Source organism: Gracilinanus agilis, chromosome 2, assembly GCF_016433145.1.
Source record: "Gracilinanus agilis isolate LMUSP501 chromosome 2, AgileGrace, whole genome shotgun sequence".
NCBI lineage: Eukaryota > Metazoa > Chordata > Mammalia > Didelphimorphia > Didelphidae > Gracilinanus > Gracilinanus agilis.
This window is the reverse complement of record NC_058131.1, coordinates 494,820,273-494,832,910: the sequence shown is the minus strand read 5'-3', so window position 1 is coordinate 494,832,910 and position 12,638 is coordinate 494,820,273. Positions and strand designations below refer to the sequence as shown.

The window sequence follows — 12,638 nt, the reverse complement described above, 5'->3', positions numbered from 1 at the left end:
CAATGCCATGCCCAAAACAGCACTAAAGGACTCATAAAGAAAGATGCTATCTCTTCTAGAGAAAAAAATGATGAATTCTGAATGCAGACAGAAATATACCTATTTGATTTTATTTTTGTTTTCTGCTTTTTTTTCCAACATGACTAATATGAAAATATATTTTGCATGACTTCACATATATAACTGATATATGTCTTGCCCTCTAAATGGGTGGGGTAGGATCTGGAGGGACAGAATTTGGAACTCAAATAAAAAAGTAAACATAAATAAATAGATTAATTTTCTTAATGAAAAATATTTTAGAATCCAAGAATTTTGAATCTGTTCCTCTTCCCTCCTTTCCTATCTGCTCCCATTCCCCACCCTACACACACAAAACAGTAAATCTTATTTGAAACTCAAAGATATTTTATTTTCCCGAGTACATGTAAAAATAATTTTAACACATTTTCCAAAAGTATAAGATCCAAACCACCTCCTTCTTTCCCTTCCCTTTCCCCACTCAGAGATGGTAAGCAATTTGATCTGGGTCATACATGTATTACCATGCAAAACATACTTCCATATTTGTCATTGCTGAAAGAGAATACCCATACAAAACCAAAACCCTAAAATAAAACCATAAGTACACTGATATGAAAGATACTATACTTTGATATGCACTCATCTGACTTTAACAGTTCTTTCTCTGGAAGTGAATAGTATTCCCTATAATAAGTCTTTCAGAATATTCCCAGATTATAGCATTACTGAGAGTAACCAAGTTTTCACATTGATCATTGTACAATATTGCTGTTATTGTGTGCAGTGTTGTCCAAGTTCTTCTTTTCACTCTGCATCAGTTCCCACATATTTTTCCAGTTTTTTCTGAAATCATATTGCTTAACATTTCTTATAGTATATTAGTACCCCATCACCAACATATATCATAATTTGTTCAGCCATTCCCCAATTGATGGACATTCCCTTAATTTCCAATTCTTTACCATCACAAAAAGGGCTACTATAAATATTTTTAGTACATGTAGGTCCTTTCCCCTTTTTTATTATCTCTTTGGGATGCAGACCCAGTAGTGGTATTATAGGATGAAAATATATGCACAGTTTTATAGATTTTTGGGCACACTTCCAAATTGTCTTCCAGAATGGTTGGATCAGTTCACAACTTCACCAACAATATATTAGTGTCCCAATTTTGCCACATTCCCTCCAACATTTATCACTTTCCTTTCTTGTCATTTTGGTCAGTCTAACAGGTATGAGATGGTACCTTAATGTTGCTTTAATTTGCAATTCTCTAATCAAGAGTGATTTATATAATTTTATATGATCATTGTTAGTTTTGATTTCTTCATCTGAGAATTATTTATTCATCATATCCTTTGACTACTTGTTAGTTGGGGGATGAATTAGAACAGTAATTCTTCCAAGCTGAAAAAGATGTAATAATTCAGCAAGATTTATTACTCAGTACATAGTAGATATTAATAGATGCTATATGTACATATGGATATATTTATCTATCATCTATCTAGCATTAACACAATCAAATTAACTTCCTTTGCAAAAGTAACCAAGTAAAATTTAATAAATGCTAATTTGTTAAAATGTTTCAAATTAGCATATTAATAAGTATATATAGTAGAGTACAAAGACTGAGCCAGAAGATGAGAACAATATAGACTGAAACTTTCATCTGAGAGACATAGTCAAAGAGTGAGATGGGAATTCAAGAGGCGAAAATATGTCCACTGTGGGACAATAAAGGGAGGTTTCACTGATAAAATGTTATTTGTATTAGGCCTCAGAAGGACCCATAGTCACAGGGAAAATGTCATAAAAACAGGCTAAAGATTCATAAAGTAACCATTCAAGCAGTTGGTGAAATGTGTAGCAGTATCTTATGTAGCAGTTTTGAGTGATCTAAATGTGGAGCTTCCTTAGGAAAAATCTCAGTGTTGCCCTTTATAAACCTCTATATCATTCAGTATTTTACTTAGCTTTTCTCTGTTGGTATATCCCTAGGGGCCAAAGAGTTTAGTCTGTGGCCAAGAGATAGCCAGAGCTGCCTTGACCAATCAAGCACTAGATTTTAAGTAACACTGGACACTAATTATGCCTCCAGCCAGGTTATCATATCTACTCTTGGGCCTCATTGTAGTAATCTGTGGAATTCTGCAGTATGACAGAAAATAACCATTTTGTAATTTTAGAAAAAAAATTGCTTGAGAGGTGAGGGAAGAAGGAGGAGGGAAAAGACAGAAAAGAAATAAAGCAGCACCAAAATAAAATGATTACTTTGTATGTATTTTTCATGTGCTTAAAAATGGGCATATTGTATTTTCCTAATATAGTACTGATTTCTCTGGGGCAAATTATACACACACACACACACACACACACACACACACACACATTTATCTAAAATGGGGATTTAGCAAACCTAGAAAACTAATATTCAAGAAAGGGAATTTTAGTCTAAAGATTTATAGGAATTGTAAATAGGTGCCATAGCACAGATGATTGCCACGTATTTTCCAGTATCAATGGTAGCACAGATTTGATTACTATTCTCAGAGCAAGAGCAATATATATATATATAAAATTTGCCCCAGAGTACTCTATTGGGAAAGTATTTTGGTATTAAATGTTGTTCAATGTTGGAATGTTCAAATGTTGGAAAAATGAAATAAATTGAACTACTTGTATTTTACCATTACTAATTCATGTACCACTAGTAACAACAAATCTTGATCCCCTTACCCCTCCCCATGAATTCATTTATTGATATTTTGACTAGGAGCTGAACTATATTGATTGATGTAGTAAATGTAAGGATAGTAAGGGGAGTAAATGAAAACTCAACTTATTTACTGTTTCCAGTTGATCCCAGACCTTGTTTCATATGCAAGCTAGCCCATTTTCCAGAAAATCAGGACTGTATAGTTTAGATATCTTCTTATTTGTCTTGCTACCATGTACTACCTCATACATACTCTTCACATTTTGCTCTTGCTCTGAGAATAGTAATTAAATCTGTGCTACCACTGATACTGGAAAATATGTGGCAATCATCTGTGCTATGGCTCCATTTACAATCCCTGTAAATCTTTAGACTAAAAGTCCCTTTCTTGAATATTACTTTTCTAGGTTTCCTAAATCCTCATATTAGAATGTAATTTCTTAGACTGGTGGCTTTGTATCATTTTTATAATAATATCTTCAGCATCTAAAATAATACTTGGTTGATAGTAGGCACTTAAGAAATGTTCATTCATTATGTATGTCCATCTATGTCTTGAAGACTAAATAATTGAAAAGAACAAACAAAAATCCATTTTAAAAATTTCCTTTTCCTCTTTTCATTGTAGATTGTAGCCTACCCCCTTTTTATTATTATTATTATTATTATTATTATTATTATTATTTAAACCCTTAGCTTCTGTGTATTGGCTTATAGGTGGAAGAGTGGTAAGGGTGGGCAATGGGAGTCAAGTGACTTGCCCAGGGTCACACAGCTGGGAAGTGTCTGAGGCTGGATTTGAACCTAGGACCTCCCATCTCTAGGGCTAACTCTCATTCCACTGAGCTACCCAGCTGCCCCTCCTACCCCCTTTTTAAGGAGAGTTTGAGTTTTTCTCCCTGATCCTCACTGATAGCTTTACAAATAGAGAACTACCAAAAAAGTCTTAACATACTTTAGCTTCTAGCATCCCTCAATATTTTCTTACATATATTTTTATATATGTACATATCTGTACACTTTCCCAAGGGAATTTAAGCTCCAAGAGGGGATTTCATTTTTGTCTTTGTGTATCTAAAGCCTGGCACTTAATAGGCTTTTATAAATGCTTGCTGATTGATTGATTAGTTGTTGCAAAAACATAATCAGTTTCCAGGAGGGGTTTGGGATTAGTTGACTTAAATCATTTTAGGAGGAGCTGAACATTATAAATCTAAGTGAAGGGGTTAAATGGAAAGACAGGAACATTCTTAAGAAAGGAGGAAGAAAAAGAATTGAGGGGAATTATGGATACTTAGGCTCCTAGACAGGTCAGTGAATGATCAGGCAATGGGGAAAGCGTATCTCTCTCACAGCTGCAGCAAAAGATTGATGTTGATGGAGAACATGAGCCTGGATAAGGAGAGTGAAGCCCATATAGACAGTGAACCTGGCCTATTTAGTCTATAAAGAAACTGACCTTTATTCTCAAAGGGCATTTTAAATTCCTAAAGTAGCAGCAGAATGGCTTCCAGTTCCCTATTTGAATTTGCTCTCATCTTTTTATTTTAGACCATATGCAATTCAACTAGTATTCTGAAAAGAAAAACGTACTTTTTTTCTTTAATCCATCCAGTAAATATTTTAAGTATATTCTATATATTAACTACATATAATATATTAACTTATTAGCTTAAAAAAACTATCATCTCATCACACTCACACACACAGACATAACCCAGATCTTTTGACTGTCATTTGTCTTACTTAGTAAGGGGGAATATATAAGTAAACATATACACAAATACGCATTTCTGCACAATTATGTATGGAAGAAATATATATGTTAATGAACCCTTCAGATGAACAATTTTATAATTTAATTTAATATGCACCTATCATGTATGAAATATGAGTCTTCTGATTAAAGAAAGATGGTATGGTTCTCAGGTAACCTGTTTCAGATCCAGGAAGACCCACCTCATACATCCTTCCTATATGATCTTGGCAAGTACATAGATACATACACACAGACACACACATTCATAGAGGTGAGCCTCCTTCATTGTGTATGCATGTATGCATGTATATATGTATGTATACCTAGCTAGATGATAGATATGTATGCATATGTATACAATTATAAAAATTATAGAATTTTCTTTCAGAGAGAAGATTGAACACATTAAAAGAATTACATAGGTTGTTTTTTTTTTCTCTCCCATCCAAATTTTCATTTAGATCTTATTTTCAATATCTTTCCCAGCTCTATGTACTGATGAGAAAGTCTTATGGCTTAATACTAATGCTAATTTTTATATAGCATTTTAAAGTTTACAAAACTCTTTAAATATATTATCTCATATGATTCTGATAAAAATACTGTCATGTTAGTACTATTATTATTCCAGTTTAATAGGTAAGGAAACTGAGGTTAAAAGATATTAAGTGAGGTAGGTGCCCAGAGTCACACAGCTAATGAGGGTCTGAGTTAGTAATTCAAAGTCAAGCTTTTCTGAGTTACAAGTTTATAACTCTTTCCACTAAGTTGTCTAGCTGCCTCATTTACTAATCATAATCTAGTTATCTATGGAGAGATAGGTCAAAGTCAGAATCTAATTTTACAGAGCAAATTTAATAAGTTTGCATTTTTACTTTTATCTATGATGTGGTTAAACATATTGAAGAAATCTAGGCTAAAGACATACTCTTAGATGGCAATTAATCCATTGATTAATTCTCATTGAGCCCAACTCAGGCTCAGAGAGAATTTGTATTTAGGTTGGAATAAGTACTCTTTATGCTATTTATGATTTACCTTTTAACTACTACATTAAATTATTCTGTGAGTCTAGTCAGTCAACAAGTATTAAATTTCCTTAACTATATTATCTTTAGCTACTCATTCTTAATATTGACCACCTCTTTTTTAGAATTCCACAAAGTGTCCCTTAAATAAGTAATTAGATAAATTTATCAAGAATGAGTATCATACCTATCAGCTCACAGTCTGAAATTTCCTCCTTCTTCTTCTTCTTTCTCCTTTCTTCTCCTTTTTTTTCCTTTCCAATTAGTACTTGCAAGCTTTGAGGCCAATGGTAAGCTCTCTTCCACCATGATTTTTCAAGAATGACTGACAGTGGTTCACTGGCTCCTTTGGTAACCTGTAATTTCTTCTGGTCCAAATGACAAAAACACAGGAAGTGAGTGGGGTCCTGAGAATTGTAGTTTTTACCGGGGATCGTAGTTTTTAGGGTAACAGATTCCAATTTCACATGTACATACACATATACATATTCCCCCTCTATCTCTCTGTCTCTATTCCTATCTGTCTCTCATATGTGGTGTGTATATATATATATATATGTACATACATATATATAAATTATATACATACATAAATTATTTCACATATACAAATATGTATGTGTGTATGTATATATATACATTTTATACTCACATCTGTATATACAAATAATTTATGCATATACACATATGAGAGGGGCCCCTGGAGTATGTCGAAATTGTCTAACCTGAAAGGATTCTGCAGTTTTCTCCCATCATTGGGTAAGGGTCCTTTCAATTGGATCCATTATCAGAAAAGGCTATATTTTTTAAAACTGGCTAGTCTAGGACAGTCTCTCTTTACTTGTGTGAGATTAAAATTAATATCCAACACTCTAAGAATTATATTTTATGAAGTTTATTAATAATCACTTGAAATAGAAAAAATAAAAAGGCAAATAGAGGTAAAAAAAACCCTAATCATTTAACAAAATCAAGACCACGTGATGAAGTGCTCCTTGTCTATTTAAAAAAGCCCTCTCCACCAAAGCCACAACCGGAAGAGAAGAGAATGAGAGGCAGGGCTACACCAAATTTATATCCTGCCTATGTCAGCACATAATGTGAGGAGAGTGAGGTGCTGGGAATTATAGTTTTTAGGGTAACTGATCCTAATTACACACCTGTAGGCTTTTTACCTGATGAGAATGGGAGGTGAAACACAATTCACCTACACCATAGATACCATGAATTTAACTGATGAGGGGGGAAGGACTCACTTCTCCTCCTACTTTTTCACCTTGCCTCTGAGAAATGTGTTCTAGAATATTTGTGATTTTTCTGTATTATTCTTCCTAAATTTCAAGTGTCAAGTGGTAATTATCCCGCATTGGGATATTTGAGTCATGGGGACTCACAGGTCTTGGATCTCAGATGGAATGTTGCAGCCAGACAGCCTGCCCAGCTGGGAAACCTGGAGAAGCCACAGTGTGCCTGGGTCTTAAGCCTGAACACATTTGAATAGGAACTCGGCAAAGTTTTCAACTCCCAAGAGACTGAGGTGGTAAAAGCAAGGAGAAAGTAAGGATTATTTCTGCTGCATTTGGAGTGGATATTGTTATATACTTGTGAATTATATCTTCTGAATTAAATATTCATTTATAAAGCATATCTGACTTATTCTAAAGTAGTAGTCACTGCCACAAAGTAGATAATTCCAGGTGGGTTCTGGGATGGGACTGGGATCAGGAAGCCCATGGAAGCCCATCTACTACAACAGTGCTGAGGCCCTAAAAGGCTCTTTTGGAATTGGGTACAGGGAAGTAAGAAACAGGGAGCCAGCTCAATAATAGATGGATTTTTCTCAACTATTTTTTCCAGGCTGCTTGGAACTCAGGAAATTAGGATTTTAATTTGGGGATTCGATGAAGCTAGGAAAAACAAAACAAACAAAAAAACACACAAAAAGCCTAAACATTTTGTACAGATTACAAATTAGAGAAGTTGTCCCTATTATTCCTACCACTGGTTTCAATGTTGAGAAGGTAATGTACAAAACCTGTAAATTTCAAGTCTAGAATTCAAGAGGACAGACAGATCTCAGGTCATATTGTTGATGTTATTATTCAAGTACAGATGTAGTCATATTTGTTATAGATAGTTGTGATCCAGATGGCACTGGAGTTTCCAAGACAGAATAAGTCACCATGTTGGAGGAAGAAGAGCTATGGAAAGTGATTTTAGTATTTTGCAAATAAACAAGTCTTGGAAGAGGCTATGACAGAGATGGCTAATTCACTTGCTCCCTGCCTTGAAGGACTGAAAATGGCAGATTTTCAAAACATAAGAGACTAAAGGCATTGGAATGATCAGTAGAAAGGTTAAAGAGCAGGGAATGGCTTCACATAATGAAGGTAACAACAGACATTCTTTATAAAACCAAAGAGCCACACACTACGAATGTTAATACAATTTCTGGCATATGTTAAACTAACAAAGACACCTAGTATCAGAAATAAAGTTTTTGTTCCAGGGGCATCTTATCTTGACTAAGTCAATTTAAAATCTATTCTGCATTATATAATTTTTTCTCACTTTCCTGTTTGGTTAAGGTAGAGTGTCCATTTGCATGGAATTTCTAGCTAGATATGGTGCCTTTGAAAAATGCATCCTTGTTGGAATTAAATTTTAATTTTGGAGTTAATGACTTTAGCTTGTTTGTTATTAATGTAAACATTAATAAATATTGTAACTGTCACTAAAAACAAAAAAAAATGCATACATGACTTAGTAGCTAATTGGAATTGAGGTAATAAACACCTCCAACCCCTCCACACACACTTAGGGAAACACCATCGATGGGGCATGGAGTCATGTGAGGAGAGTCTAGATACCCCAAATCTTCTTGAGGACTAAATAACTTTAGAGAAGTGGTGCAATATAACAAAACTGAGGGTGTGTGTGTGTGTGTGTGTGTGTGAAGGGGTAAATCAGCTCATACATACACATAAATAACTATATATAAATATATATATATACATATTCATAATATATATTGGTATATACATCTATCCATATATGCTAATAATATACAAATACGAAAATTATTTAGTTCATAAGACTAAATTAGAATAGTCTGAAAGATTATTCAAGGAAAGACTACATCTAGGCAATGGAATTGTGGAAGATATTTTGGAAGAGGTAACACATGAAATGGGACTTGGAGGTTAAGAATTATAAAAGATGAAGACAGAATTAGGAGAATTCTATTCTAAGGAAAGCAAAAACCAGGTTGAAGGAGAAAATAAAGGGACAAAATATATTCTGTATACCAGAAACAATGAAGATCAAAGACATTAGATACAGGAGTAAGCTTATATCTTAATCTTCAATGGAACTAGGATGTGGATGGTGAAAGTATGGTGTAAATGTTGACTCTTTAGCAACCCCGAGGTACACCTTGACTAACACATCCCATGGAGAAGACTAAGCCCATCAGTAGGAGATGTTATCTGACTTTTCAGTACTATTAAATTAGACAGATTGGATACATTGTACTGAGGGGAGAGAGAGAGAGAGAGAGAGAGAGAGAGAGAGAGAGAGAGAGAGAGAGAGAGAGATCTACTCTCTTTGGACCCAGTTATGAATTTTTATATTATATAAATAAACATTTTCTGCATAGTGACTCTTTTTAAGTGAAATTGATTAATTAAGTAAACGCTTGCAAAAGAACAAACAATCCTTTTTATGGAGGAAAGAGGAGACACCAGATGCCAATGTTGACAGAGATTCCTCAGTTTGGTCATGAGACAGAGATCTTGTGAGAGAACACAAAAATTAGAACTAGGTCTACTTCTTTAAGGGTTAATACAAATATAGCATACATTCCATAGAAAAAGCATTAGGAGACATTGGCTGTCCTCTTAAGTTTTGTTTTTTTTTTTTCCTTTGTGTGACCTTACACAAGCTCCTTTAGCTCCCTGTTTCTTAGTTTTCTTGTCTATAACAGAAATATACTGTTTGCATTAGTCTAGATTATTACTGAGAAACCACAAAGAGGTGATACTTTATGCACTTTTTAAACGAAATATACAAATACAAATGTAAGATATTATTAATTAAATTAAACAAACATTTATCAAGTGACTATTAGGCTCAGAGCACCATTGTAGGCAAATTCATGACATGTATATATGCCATCTTCGTTCCATATAAGAAAAATAATATTGAATATTGCTTATGTGTTCAGAGAAAGAGACCACACTTGTTCTTGCAATTATCTAACTTTAATTTCAATAGTATTACATACCCACAGGGTCCTCAATAATTACTTGTCAACTGACCTGTTATTACTTTTAGTTTTAATCACCTGGCAGAAAGGTTTTAAAGTGGACTTTTTGAGAACAGATTTGATAGTATAATGCATCTTAAATGTTTCTGAGACTATCATATGCCACATGAAACCTTAAGCCAGAAGACTTAATTTCTTCAGAGATCAGCTCGTATTCAATGATCCTTTTTTTCTATAATAAAAACTAAAAAAAAAATCTTCTAAGTAAAAAATCATTTATTTTAGGAATGACCTTTTCTTCACAAAGATCCAGTGGGTAGTATAAAACTTCATAAGCTTTATAAGGAAAAAAATTAATTCAGTAGCACAATATACATTATAGATCAAGTGCCATTCTATGAGCATTCTCCATGTTTCCCTGCTAATTTTGCTTTGTTGAGGTGCTACCTGAAATACCTTCCCCTTTACCAGTTCTGTCTAATTCCAAAGAGTTCTAATTCCTAGAAGGCCTGAAATAATATCTACTTTTCCTTGAAGATTTCCTTGATCACACCAACTATAAGTATGTTTTCCTCTTATGATGTCTCAGCACTTTTTTGCTTCTCTTTTTATACTTTAATGTTCTCTTTTATATTTTACTTATTTACCTATAAAACTACTCTACAACATTTGTCCATGTCCTATCCTAACTTAACCATAAGGAATCCACCTAGACACCTTCTGTGCTTTCTCCCATCTAGCTGTTTTATGTGCCATACTGCTCCCTCACCACTTTGCTAAAACATCAACTCTTTCCATCATACAATCCCTTGATAAGACCTTTTATTCCTTTTCTTCAGAACTCTGTATTGGGTAAATGCTGCATTTTCTTTTTCTACCATGTGCCATATTTTGCTATAATGCAGAAAGTGTTATAAAATATAGCTTAATCTTACTTCAATAATTCTGAAAATGAATGAATTTTCTTCAAAATAAGAAGATAGACATCTTTATGGTCTCTTTGTAATCTATTTTGGGGGTATATTTTGGAATATTCCACCTGAAAAAACTCTAAATTCCAGTCAAAGTAGCCTACTTCCTGATCCTTTTACTTCAAATTCTATTTCCTGTCTCTATCTTTGCTAAGGCTGCCACCCTTCCCACAACTGATTAACCTCTTCAGCCTCATGGAGTTTTATCCTTTTTCTTCTTTATTTCTTGGAATACCAACCACCCTTCAAGAATCAGTTCCAGTGCCAACATGAAGCCTTTCCTGTTTGCCTTATAAGTCATTATTTCTCCACATATTTACTTAAATTCTGTCATTTCCTCCCTTCTGCAAACCCCTGACAGTATGCCCTGGTAAAATACAAGCTCTTCAGGAGAAGGGGCTATAGTTTCTTTCTTTTAATTATCAGTACTTGGAATAATATTTGGTATATAGGTTCAAAATAAATCCTTGTTAAATTTGATTTAATTAATAGATGAGATTCAAAAAAGGAATATACAAAATAGACAAAGCTGAGTGTCAGCTCTGGAATAAACTCAAGTCTTTGACTCTGTTGGCTCAATGTACATGCATCTTAAGATTCAGGAAAAAGAAAATTTTTCTTGTTCTAATTTGCCACGGGTCTGTGAACACCAAGAAATAAAGTCCCTAGTCTTTCTGCTTGCAGGACTGTTTTAATGAGCTATAGTGAATCAGAGCATCAGAACCTTTAGAGTACAGCCAACTCAATTACCTACATGTAGGCATAACCTACATCTCTGACCTTGAGTATAGATCTGTGAGCTTAGCCAGCACATCATCTGTAGAAAAACTTAAAAAAGAAAAAAAAAGTCTCATCGACTCTACTGGAATATTTGTAAACATCCAATGCCAAACCTGATTGTCTGCTTTTTTCATCCTCATCTTTTTTGACATCTGCTTCATTTAAAAGTGATGACCACTCTTTCCTCCTGGATACTGTCTCCTGTCTGCCAGAAAATTTCTTCTCAATCTTCTTTATTGGCTCATCATCCATATATCACCCCTAAACTGTGTTCTAGTCTCTGTGTTGGATTCTCTTTTCTCTTTACATTCTCAATGATGATCTCATTACTATTCACAGGTTTAATTACATTCTATATTTAGATGATTAAAATTGACACATTCACCTGCACTTTCTGATGTTTCTGTACCCTATCACCTGTCTAATGCAGAAGCTGAACTCAGTTCCTTAGAGAAATCTCAACACTTCCAAAAAAGGAATCATTTTTCTCTCCCCTATCTCACCCCTCAAACCTCTATATATTTCACTAGATCTGTTGATGGAACCAACGCTATCCCAGATTTGCAAACTTCATGGTCAACCTGAATTCTTTAGTCTCCAAAACCCCATGTTTCCACTCAACTGCTAAATTTTATTATTTCTAGTTATGCTTCTAACCCTTTCCCCTCTACTCACCTAACTTACACTTTACTTCAGATCCTCATTTTCTTTCCAATTGGTCTTCCAGCCTTATGAGTACAGATAAGATGACTCTCGTCTCCAAATATTACCAAATTTGCCCTATTCCTCATCTATGGAGCATTGATCTCCACAAATGGAAAGAGACTTCTGTAACAATGGGATTTGGAGCTCAGGTGATACATACTCCTTTATTTTGCTTTCAAAGATCTTCAAAACTGACTCAAACTGGTCTTTCCAGACTCATTATAACTTTCTCCCCTTCTTATTCCTAAGAGTACAATCAAATTAGTCTGTCCCTCACTACATTCCCTCTTCTCCATACATTTGCATTGAACTTCTCCCCTGCCTAAGATGCATTTATTGCCTCTTCATCTAAATCTCAAAGAATTCTTTTTTTTAATCCAAGATG

The 12,638-nt window shown here is 34.2% G+C and overlaps 1 pseudogene; it reads left to right on the top strand.

The window, feature by feature from the left end:
• Positions 1 to 5,851: 5,851 nt before the first annotated feature.
• LOC123234022 lies at positions 5,852 to 7,943 on the top strand (annotated as a pseudogene).
• The last annotated feature ends 4,695 nt before the right edge of the window (positions 7,944 to 12,638 follow it).